This window comes from Equus caballus, chromosome 17 (assembly GCF_041296265.1).
Source record: "Equus caballus isolate H_3958 breed thoroughbred chromosome 17, TB-T2T, whole genome shotgun sequence".
Lineage (NCBI taxonomy): Eukaryota > Metazoa > Chordata > Mammalia > Perissodactyla > Equidae > Equus > Equus caballus.
This window is the reverse complement of record NC_091700.1, coordinates 45,739,968-45,749,355: the sequence shown is the minus strand read 5'-3', so window position 1 is coordinate 45,749,355 and position 9,388 is coordinate 45,739,968.

Below are 9,388 nucleotides of genomic sequence, written 5' to 3'. Positions count from 1 at the left end.
ACTGAAGAGACAGTAAGAGCTTCAGAGAAACGATTCACTAAATGTGGTCGGACTGGTGGCGCAGCAGCATTCCACTTCTCGGCGGCCCAGGGTTCGCCAGTTCGGATCCCAGGTGCAGACATGCCACCGCTTGGCAAAAAGCCATGCTGTGGTAGGTGTCCCACGTATAAAGTAGAGAAAGATGGGCATGGATGTTAGCTCAGGGCCAGTCTTCCTCAGCAAAAAGGAGGATTGGCAGTAGTTAGCTCAGGGCTAATCTTCTCAAAAAAAAAAAAAAAAGATTCACTAAATGAATTTCAAGGTAATGGTGAAAATTATGAGGAAAAGGCCTAGTTCCAAAAGCCTGTAATTCCCATGTAAAGATAAAAGAACAGAGAATACTCAAACTATAGAAGAAAAGAATAACGTGCTTGTATACAAATTCAGCTCTATAAAGGACTAATCTATTGGGTGCATAATAAGGGGAAAGAACCTAAGTTGCAGTGAGAGCAACAGTAATCACCATTTTACACATACTAGTAGCAATGCCTTAAAAATATTTGATTCCACATTCTGAAAAGGGTGAGGTGATACTTGTACTCACACATTGCTAGCATGCACTGAAAAAGCGCTTTTAGCAGCTCAGAGAATTTAACAGCGATTTCTCTCCCCATCCTACGGACACAGAAGCAGGCCCAGAAAGGTAAACGTTCACACCACACCGCCTTTTAGTGGCAGAGCGGGGGCCAGTGTCACTCACTCCCAGCGCCGTGGCCTCTCTCCAGCCCCAGGATTTTGAACCCACCTGGTCATCAGAATCATGGGGGGCGGGGCGGGGGAAGGGGTTGTAAGATGCAGACTGCTGGACTCTACCTGAGAGAACTGAAGCATATCCTCGAGGAGGGATCCCTACCTCTATATTTTTATAAAGCCCCACAGTTACTTCTCATGACCAGCCATGTCTGGAAGCAACTGCAGTCATCAAAATTTTCAACCAGAAAACTAACAGAAAGGGTGGTGTGTTTTTCTGGCTATGAACAGCTTGTAGGAAAGTTGCAGGCTTTTCTGAAAAAGCACAGTGGTATCTACCTCACATCATACCCCACAGCCTGCCCTGAGAACTTGAGAATGAATCCACACTGACAGTGGGCCTGGATGTCTTATGAGGCCTCCCTGCTCTCATCTGAAGCCCAAAGATGAGAATACCTTCTACCAATGGGGACCAGGAGGGTTAGGTGAGAAGAGCTTGTGAAGTGGCTCAGTGCCTGCCACATAGTACATGTTCAATAAATGTTTCTTGTTGACTCTTGTTTCCAGAGTTACTGTCACTGAATAATAAAGGCAGCCTGCATTTCACAGCTTTCATTTCTAGCTGTTTTGCAGGAAATGGCCAAAAGCCACTAACAGGGATGAAAAGGTCAGGACCTGGGAAATCCAATATTGGATGATGGTACTTGTTTTTATCAAATAGACCAAATAGTGACTAGAGTTTGGGATAAAACAAAGGTAAATATTGACTGGCCCTGGAGCCCTTGTTAATTGGTTTAGAACCCTGTGGGTTCAGTGGCCCCAAGGCTAGGTCTTCCCTCACCCCACTCCAGGGCCGCCAGAGCAGGCAAGCCAGCTCTGTCCGCCCAACATAGCCTGCCTTGGATCCCCCACCTCCTGTCAGTTTTCCAATTAGGTCCCCTCTTGGGGTGAGTGTCCCAATGTAAACAAGGAGAGCAGGAAGTACTTGTTGCCCCAGTATGCATAAACTTACCCTTCAAAATACCAGTCCAGTCACTGGGGATTTTAAGTCCCTTGGTTCCTTCTTTTACATTGTCCCCTCCAGTTTCCTTGCCCTTTGAGGTCTCACCTCTACATCTGAGGAGATAAGAGCCCTAAGAATAGATGGAGAAAACGCCTCTTCATGGTCACTCCTGAAGGCAGGCTCTTTCAGTCATACCTGTAAGTCCTACACACTTTGGGGTACACAGCAGTGAAAAATAGAAGGGTATACAAGCATACCTCACTTTATTGTGCTTCGCTTTATTATGCTTCGCAGATATTACATTTTTTATAAGTTGAGAGTTTATAGCAACCCCGTGTCAAGCAATTCTGTTGGTGCTGTTTTTCCAACAGCATTTGCTCATTTCGTGTCTCTGTGTCACATTTTAGTAATTCTTGCAATATTTCAAAGTTTTTCATTATTATTATATTCCTTATGGTGATCTGTGATCAGTGATCTTTGATGTTACTATTGTCATTGTTTTGGGGTGCCACGAACCACGCCCGTATAAGACGGCAAACCTAATTGATAAGTGTTGTGGGTGTTCTGACTCCTCCACCACCCGGCCATCCTCCTGTCTCTCTCCTTCTCCTTGGGCCTCCCTATTCTCTTAGACACAACAATATAGAAATTAGGCCAATTAATAACCTTGCAGTAGCCTCTAAGTGTTTGAGTGAAAGGAAGAGTTGCACATCTCCCACTTTAAATCAAAAGCTAGAAATGATTAAGCTTAGTGAGGAAGGCGAGTCGAAAGTTGAGATAGTTGGAGAGCTAGGCCTCTTGCGCTAAACAGTTAGCCAAGTTATGAACACAAAGGGAAAGTTCTTGAAGGAGATTAAAAGTGCTACTCCAGTGAACACACGAGTGATAAGAAAGTGAAACACCTTATTGCTGATATGGGGAAAACTTTAGTGGTGTGGATAGAAGATCAAACAAGCCACAACATTCTCTTAAGCTAACGCCTAATCCAGAGCAAGACCCTAAGTTTTCAATTCTGTGAAGGCTGAGAGAGGGGAGGAAGCTGCAGAAGAAAAGTTTGAAGCTTGCAGAGATTGGCTCGTGAGGTTTAAGGAAAGAAGCCATCTCTATAACATAAAAGTGCAAAGTGAAGCAGCAAGTGCTGCTGTAGACGCTGCAGCAGATTCTCCAGAAGATCTAGCTAAGATACTTAATGAAGGCAGCTACACTGAACAACACATTTTCAATGAAGACGAAATAGCCTTATATTGGAAGAACGTGCCATCTAGGACATTCATAGCTAGAGAAGAGAAGTGAATGCCTGGCTTCAAAGCTTCAAAGGACAGGCTCACTCTCTTGTTAGGGGCTAATGCAGCTGGTGACTTTAAGTTGAAGTCATTGCTCATTTACCATTCTGAAAATCCTAGGGCCCTTAAGAATTATGCTAAATCTACTCTGCCTGTGCTCTGTAAATGGAACAGCAAAGCCTGGCTGACTGCACATCTGTTTACAATGTGGTTTACTGAATATTTTAAGCCCACTTTTGAGACCTACTGCTCAGAAAAAAATTTTTTTTTCAAAATATTACCACTCATTGACAATGCACTTGGTCACCCAAGAGCTCTGATGGAGATGTGCAGTGACTTGAACGTTGTTTTCATAACTGCTACTACAACATCCATGCTGCAGCCCACGGATCAAGGAGTAATTTTGACTTTCAAGTCTTATTATTTAAGAAATACATTTCGTAAGGCTATAGCCGTAGATAGTGTTTCCTATGATGGATCTGGGCAAAGTAAATTGAAAAACTTCTGGAAAGGATTCACCATGTAGATGCCATCATCATGCTGTTACAGTATCTTAGCTAGATCTTCTGGAGAATCTGCTGCAGCGTCTACAGCAGCACTTACTGCTTCACTTTGCACTTTTATGTTATAGAGATGGCTTCTTTCCTTAAACCTCACGAGCCAAATTCTGCAAGCTTCAAACTTTTCTTCTGGAAAGGATTCACCACGTAGATGTCAAAATATCAACATCAACAGGAGTTTGGAAGAAGGTGATTCCAACCCTCATGGATGACTTCGAGGGGTTCAAAACTTCAGTAGAAGGAGCAACTGCAGATGTGGTAGAAAGAGCAAGAGAACTAGAATTAGAAGTGGAGCCTGAAGATGTGACTGAATTGCTGCAATCTCGTGATAAAACTTTAACAGATGAGGAGTATCTTCTTATGGATGAGCAAAGAAGTGGTTTCTTGAGATGGAGTGTACTCCTGGTGAAGATGCTATGAAGATTGTTGAAATGACAACAAAGGATTTAGCATATGACATAAACTTAGCTGATAAAGCAGCAGCAGGATTTGAGAGTTTTGAAAGACGTTCTACTGTGGGCAAAGTGCTATCAAACAGCATTGCATGCTACAGAGAAATCATTCATGAAAGGAAAAGTCAATCGATATGGCAAACTTTATGGTTGTCTTCTTTTAAGAAATTGCCAGTCACCCCACCCTTCGGCAACCACCACCCTGATCTGTCAGCAGCCATCAACAACGAGGCAAGACCTTCTGCCAACAAAAAGATTACAACTTGCTGAAGGCTCAGATAATGGGTAGCATTTTTTAGCAATAAAGTATTCTTAATTGAGATATGTACATTATTTTTTAGACATAATGCTATTGCACACTTAATAGACTACCGTATAATGTAAATATAACTTTTCTGTGCACTGGGAAACCAAAAAATTCACCTCACTCTATTGCAATATTCGCTTATTGTGGTGGTCTGGAACTGACGCTGCAAGATCTCCGAGGTATGCCCATATGCTGCTCAGAGTTCTCACTGGGTTTGTGCCTTAATTAGCCTTGGAAACCCACAGGGAGATGTAGACATCTCTGAATTGGTGAGACCCACACCTCGTTGGATAAAGGAAGTCTGGGCCCATTTTTGTTTTGGTGCAACAGTTGGTTTCTCATACCTTGAACCAACTTGCTGTGAAAACTTGTTCCAGCTCTTTTTTGTTGTTGTTAATAATGAATAAACCTTATTTTGAAAACAACTATTTGCTGCCTTCCATCCTCAGCTGAAATGAGTGCGCAGCTCTGTTATTTATCAAAGTAGAGGCTACACCTACACAGGATCTACTTTTGGGCTTGGAGAGGGTGGTAATGCCGCAGCTCATGAAGACTGATTTGCCAAGGGAATTTAAATTGGGTTGAATAGGAATTATAGCGTGCGGGCTGAAAACACTCATACTGACCCGGGAGCTTGGGATGATGAAAAGTAGCATTATACAGTTGAGAGCAAGCAGTGGGGTCAGCCTGGGGGCTCTCTTTCTAAGCATCTTTTTCAAGGACCTGACAAAGGAAATTTAGAAGCTCTATCAGTCAGGCTCGCAGGAGCTTCATCTGGATTTCCTGGCATCTGGCACCATTCCCTCACTTGGCTGCAGAGAGATTTGATAATGGGTGAAGAAACAGCTCATTCCTCTGGAGCAGGGAAGGAGAAAGGAAAGGAGGGAGGGAGGGCTGTGCTGGGTGGAGAGGTGGCGATTACCTTAAGCCTTTTGACTACTTGTAGAAAGAGAAATCTGGGGTCTCACAGAATTACTGTTTAGTTCAGGCCCCACTGTCCAATATTTGAAAGAAATCAGAAGGACCTAAAGAAATCAGACTTGGGAAATATTCAAATTAATGATTATTGGAACATAACTCCTAATTGCACTACTTCAGTTTATCATGTATAAACGATATGAACCACACCCATTGGAAAAAATTTGAGATCACTTCCTGTAGAGATGAAGGGAGTTTGAGTGGAAAGAACATGGGCTCTGGGGCAGGAACTGCCTCAAATTTCAGCTGTTTGGGGACAGCCTGTATTTCTCTGCATTTTCATTTCTTCTTATAAAGGGTATGACCAAAGGGCCCACTGTACATTGTTTATTGTAAGAGGGAAACACTCCTTTATAATCTGTAAAATAATATCTAAATGTTAATTATTTTATTAGTGTGGGCCCTTTGAGTTACAATTGACAGAAACTCAAACTGGCTTAGGCAAAAAATAGAATGCATCTGCCTGTGGACCTTAATCTAAGGAATAAAAATGTACTGGCTTAAAGCTGTAGTTTATAGGCCCTTTTCTTGAACACTCATTCTACAACATAATTTATTAAAGGCTTATCGATAAGGAACTAAGCTCATGCTATCCAGAACACTACGTTCTGAGACTAATTCAATGCAAGTACTCAGCTTACAAAACCTACAGGACTGGTGGTTAGCATCCGCTACGTTGTCTTTCTCAGTCTGTGCTTTTAGAGCCCTGTCCTCCTCCTCAGTGGTGTCACTGTGCTAGCAGACATGTTCAGGGGGACTCCTGAGAATTCTTCTTGGTGATATTTTAAATTTCCTTCTTTGAGAAATGGTGCTAGAGTAAGAGGTGTAGGGAGATGTGAGAACTATGAAGTAGTGGCACTGCTAAAAGTCATAGGCCCTTGGGAAGAATCTGTGTGATTGGAACTGCTCTTGAAGCTCAGACCACCTGAGGAGGGGGGAGACGCCGTGCTGCCATGCGTGAAGGCCACACGTGTGTTGCTCCTCCTACCAAGTTGGACAGGAATTAGTGTTTGACCCTTTCTCTAGCACAGTGCTTGTCACACATTTAATAAGTACTTGTTATGGGGCCAGGCCTATTGTCAGGTGGTTTAGTTATTGCGCTCTGCAGTTCACAGTTTCGCCAGTTCGGATCCTGGGCATGGACATGGTGCCGTTCCTCAGGACACGTTGAGGTGGCGTCCCACGTAGCACAGCCAGAAGAACCTACAACTAGAATATACAACTATGTACTGGGGGGCTTTGGGGAGAAGAAGACGAAAACAGATTGGCAACAGATGTTAGCTCAGGTGCCAATCTTCAAATAAATAAATAAATACTTGTTAAATGAATAAACTATTAAATAACAAAGTTCAGAACTAAGATGGAAATGGACAAGAAGATTAGAACAAAGATGTTCTGAAGAAAGAAATAGCCAGAGTTAGTAACATATGGGGGATAAAGAAGAAAGATCCAAAATGAAATAATGATGTTTTTTCCTTTCTTTACTATGGACTGATATAGAAAAGCTTTGACAATTCTCACTTGGATATGACAAGTCTGAACTGTGGTCAGTGCACTAAAGTCGAAGATGTGCAACTAGAGACTGGAGGTCTGGAGTTAGCAGTCAGAGACGAAGTGACACTTCTTGGAACTGAGAAAAATGAGCCAGAGGAGTGAAATTGGAAAAGTTTAGCAGTAAACTGAAGCCATCAGATAGGTGGTGGTAGATGATGATGATGATGATGATGATATTTTTATTTAGAGAGGCAGGAAGCCTGGGCATGGTGGAAATGGAGTAGAAAAATTCCCCCACTCCCCCTTTTGAAATGGTCCCCTGCTTCATGCCAATGTGCCAGAACTCTGCACAGGAGTGACAGGCACACTCAGACCCACTTCAGCCCCAGAGCGCTCCATATGTGTTCCTGGGAAGAGCAAACCTCAGTCTCCCTTAATTCAGCTTGAGGAACTGGGGCCTGCTGTGTTTCCTGGATGAGGGAATGTTGGGGGTCTTGGGCAGGCTAAAATTTAAAAATCCAGTTTAGCTATTGTCCCCTGTGCCCAGCAGCTTTTGTAGAAGGTCAAGTCTTCCCTCTTTTGGAGCAAACTGAAGCCCTCCAAAGAGAGGAGTCCTTCCCAGCTGCCTGCCCATCAGCCCCTGAACTGAAGGAGTCCAGCCAGGAGCCAGTGGGCAGCCTGGGGCAGACAGTCACGCTAGGCATCAGTGAGCAGCCTCTGGCTATGATTCAGGCCCTGGACAAAGCCTCTTCCTCTCGCTTCTGCTCCCTTCCTGGCCCATGTCTGTATCTGGCTCCTCAGAGCTTTCTCCGTCAGTGTCTGCCTCCAGCTTCTACTTCTCCCCTGCCCCAGTGTCCCTCCCTGCAGCTCTCCCCCTCCCCCAGCTCCCAGCTCCTCCTGTAGCATCACCTTAGTCCCTGTGCTCAACTGCATGGAGAAACTTCCCACCCAGAACCTTCCCTGATTGGAACTTACTGGGATATAATGTGTTTAATTTTTAAATTGATTTCCCACCCTGCCAATCAAGAATGCATGTCCCTTGTAGAAAATTGGGAAAGTATAGAAAAGTGTAAGAAATGCAGGAAAAAGATCATCCATGGGATAAACAGATAGTTATTAAGTCTTTTCATAGAGGCTAACGTTTAGTTTCTGATTGATTTTGAGCTCTGCTTCTTACTATAGCTGTCTGACTGAGGCCAGTTACCTACCGTCTCTAAGCCAGTCTGCATCATAGTTACATTTGCATCTCTCTTGTAGCACTGTCTGAAAATAAAATGAGCTAACAAATGATAGGGCTTAACAAATGATAGGCGCTGGTATCAGCTAAGTGATAGCTATTATTAAGATTCGATGCTCAGTGCATGAGAGCTTTAACTGTTGTCCTCCACTGCCAGCCCAGCACCCCCGGGAAGGCCTCTCCAGGCAGGACAACAGAGCAACACTGCTGCAGAGCTGCGGGCACTGGGAATAATGCCTCTGGATTTGAACAAGCTCCCAGTGGAAAGTGGACAAGCAGAATTGGGTCCTGCAGTGCTGGTGGCCTCCTTCAGGACATATTGCTCCTGGGGATCCTTTTCTGTCCACTCATCCTCACTAACCACTGTGCTTCACTACCAGTCTCTCAGCTAGTTCTTTCTGGTTCGCTGGCCAGCCCTCCCTGGCCTTAAAACCTTGCCTCATTGCTTTCCTGACTCCCTTCTTCGCTCCCCAAAGAAGCTGATGACAAAAGTGAGAGGCTGCACACGTTTTATTTTACTAAGTAGTTTCTTTCATCGTAAAAGTACATTTTGCAGGGTATATGTATACATATGTTTAACACAAATAGACTTATAGTATATATACTCTTCTGCAAGTTGCCTCTTTTACTTACTCTTTGTTTTCCTGGAGTTTAAAATTGCCTTTTTTGTTCCCCTCTATGTTTTTACTTTTGAGTTTTTTCAAGTTCTCGATAATGCTAATAATTCTGCAGGGTTCCTCTTTCCCATCTGGAACCCTCAGTCACCTTTCTCCAAATTGGATTCTGCCTCTGTCATCCTGGGAGTTCTCTTATTCTTTTTTTGATTTGGGGGGATTATATCCTCAAGTAACTTGAGGATGTAAGTAACTTCAGATATAAGTAACTCAAGTAACTTAGTTATGTCCTAACTAAGAAAGGATATGTAGGAAGTAAGTGTCCTTGGTCTGAAATGTCTGGAAGTGTCTTTATTCTTCCTCATGCTTCATTGATATAATTTGGCTGGGGATAGCATTCCAGGTTGAAGTACTTTTCCTTCAGAAATGTTAAGGCACCGAGCCATTTTGTTTTAGCATCCGGTGTTGCCAGAGAAGGCTTCGTCTTTCTTTGGGAGCTGTTGAGAGGCAGTGTGTGCGATAGTTGAGGGTGCAGGCGCTACGCTCTGCTTCCGCAGCCCGGGTTCACCGGTTTGGATCCGAGTGTGGACCTACGCACCCCTTATCAAGCCATCCTGTGGTAGGCGTCCCACATAGAAAGTAGAGGAAGACTGGCACGGATGTTAGCTCAGGGCCAGTCTCCCTCAGAAAAAAAAAAGAGGAGGATTGGTGGCAGATGTTAGCTCAGGTCT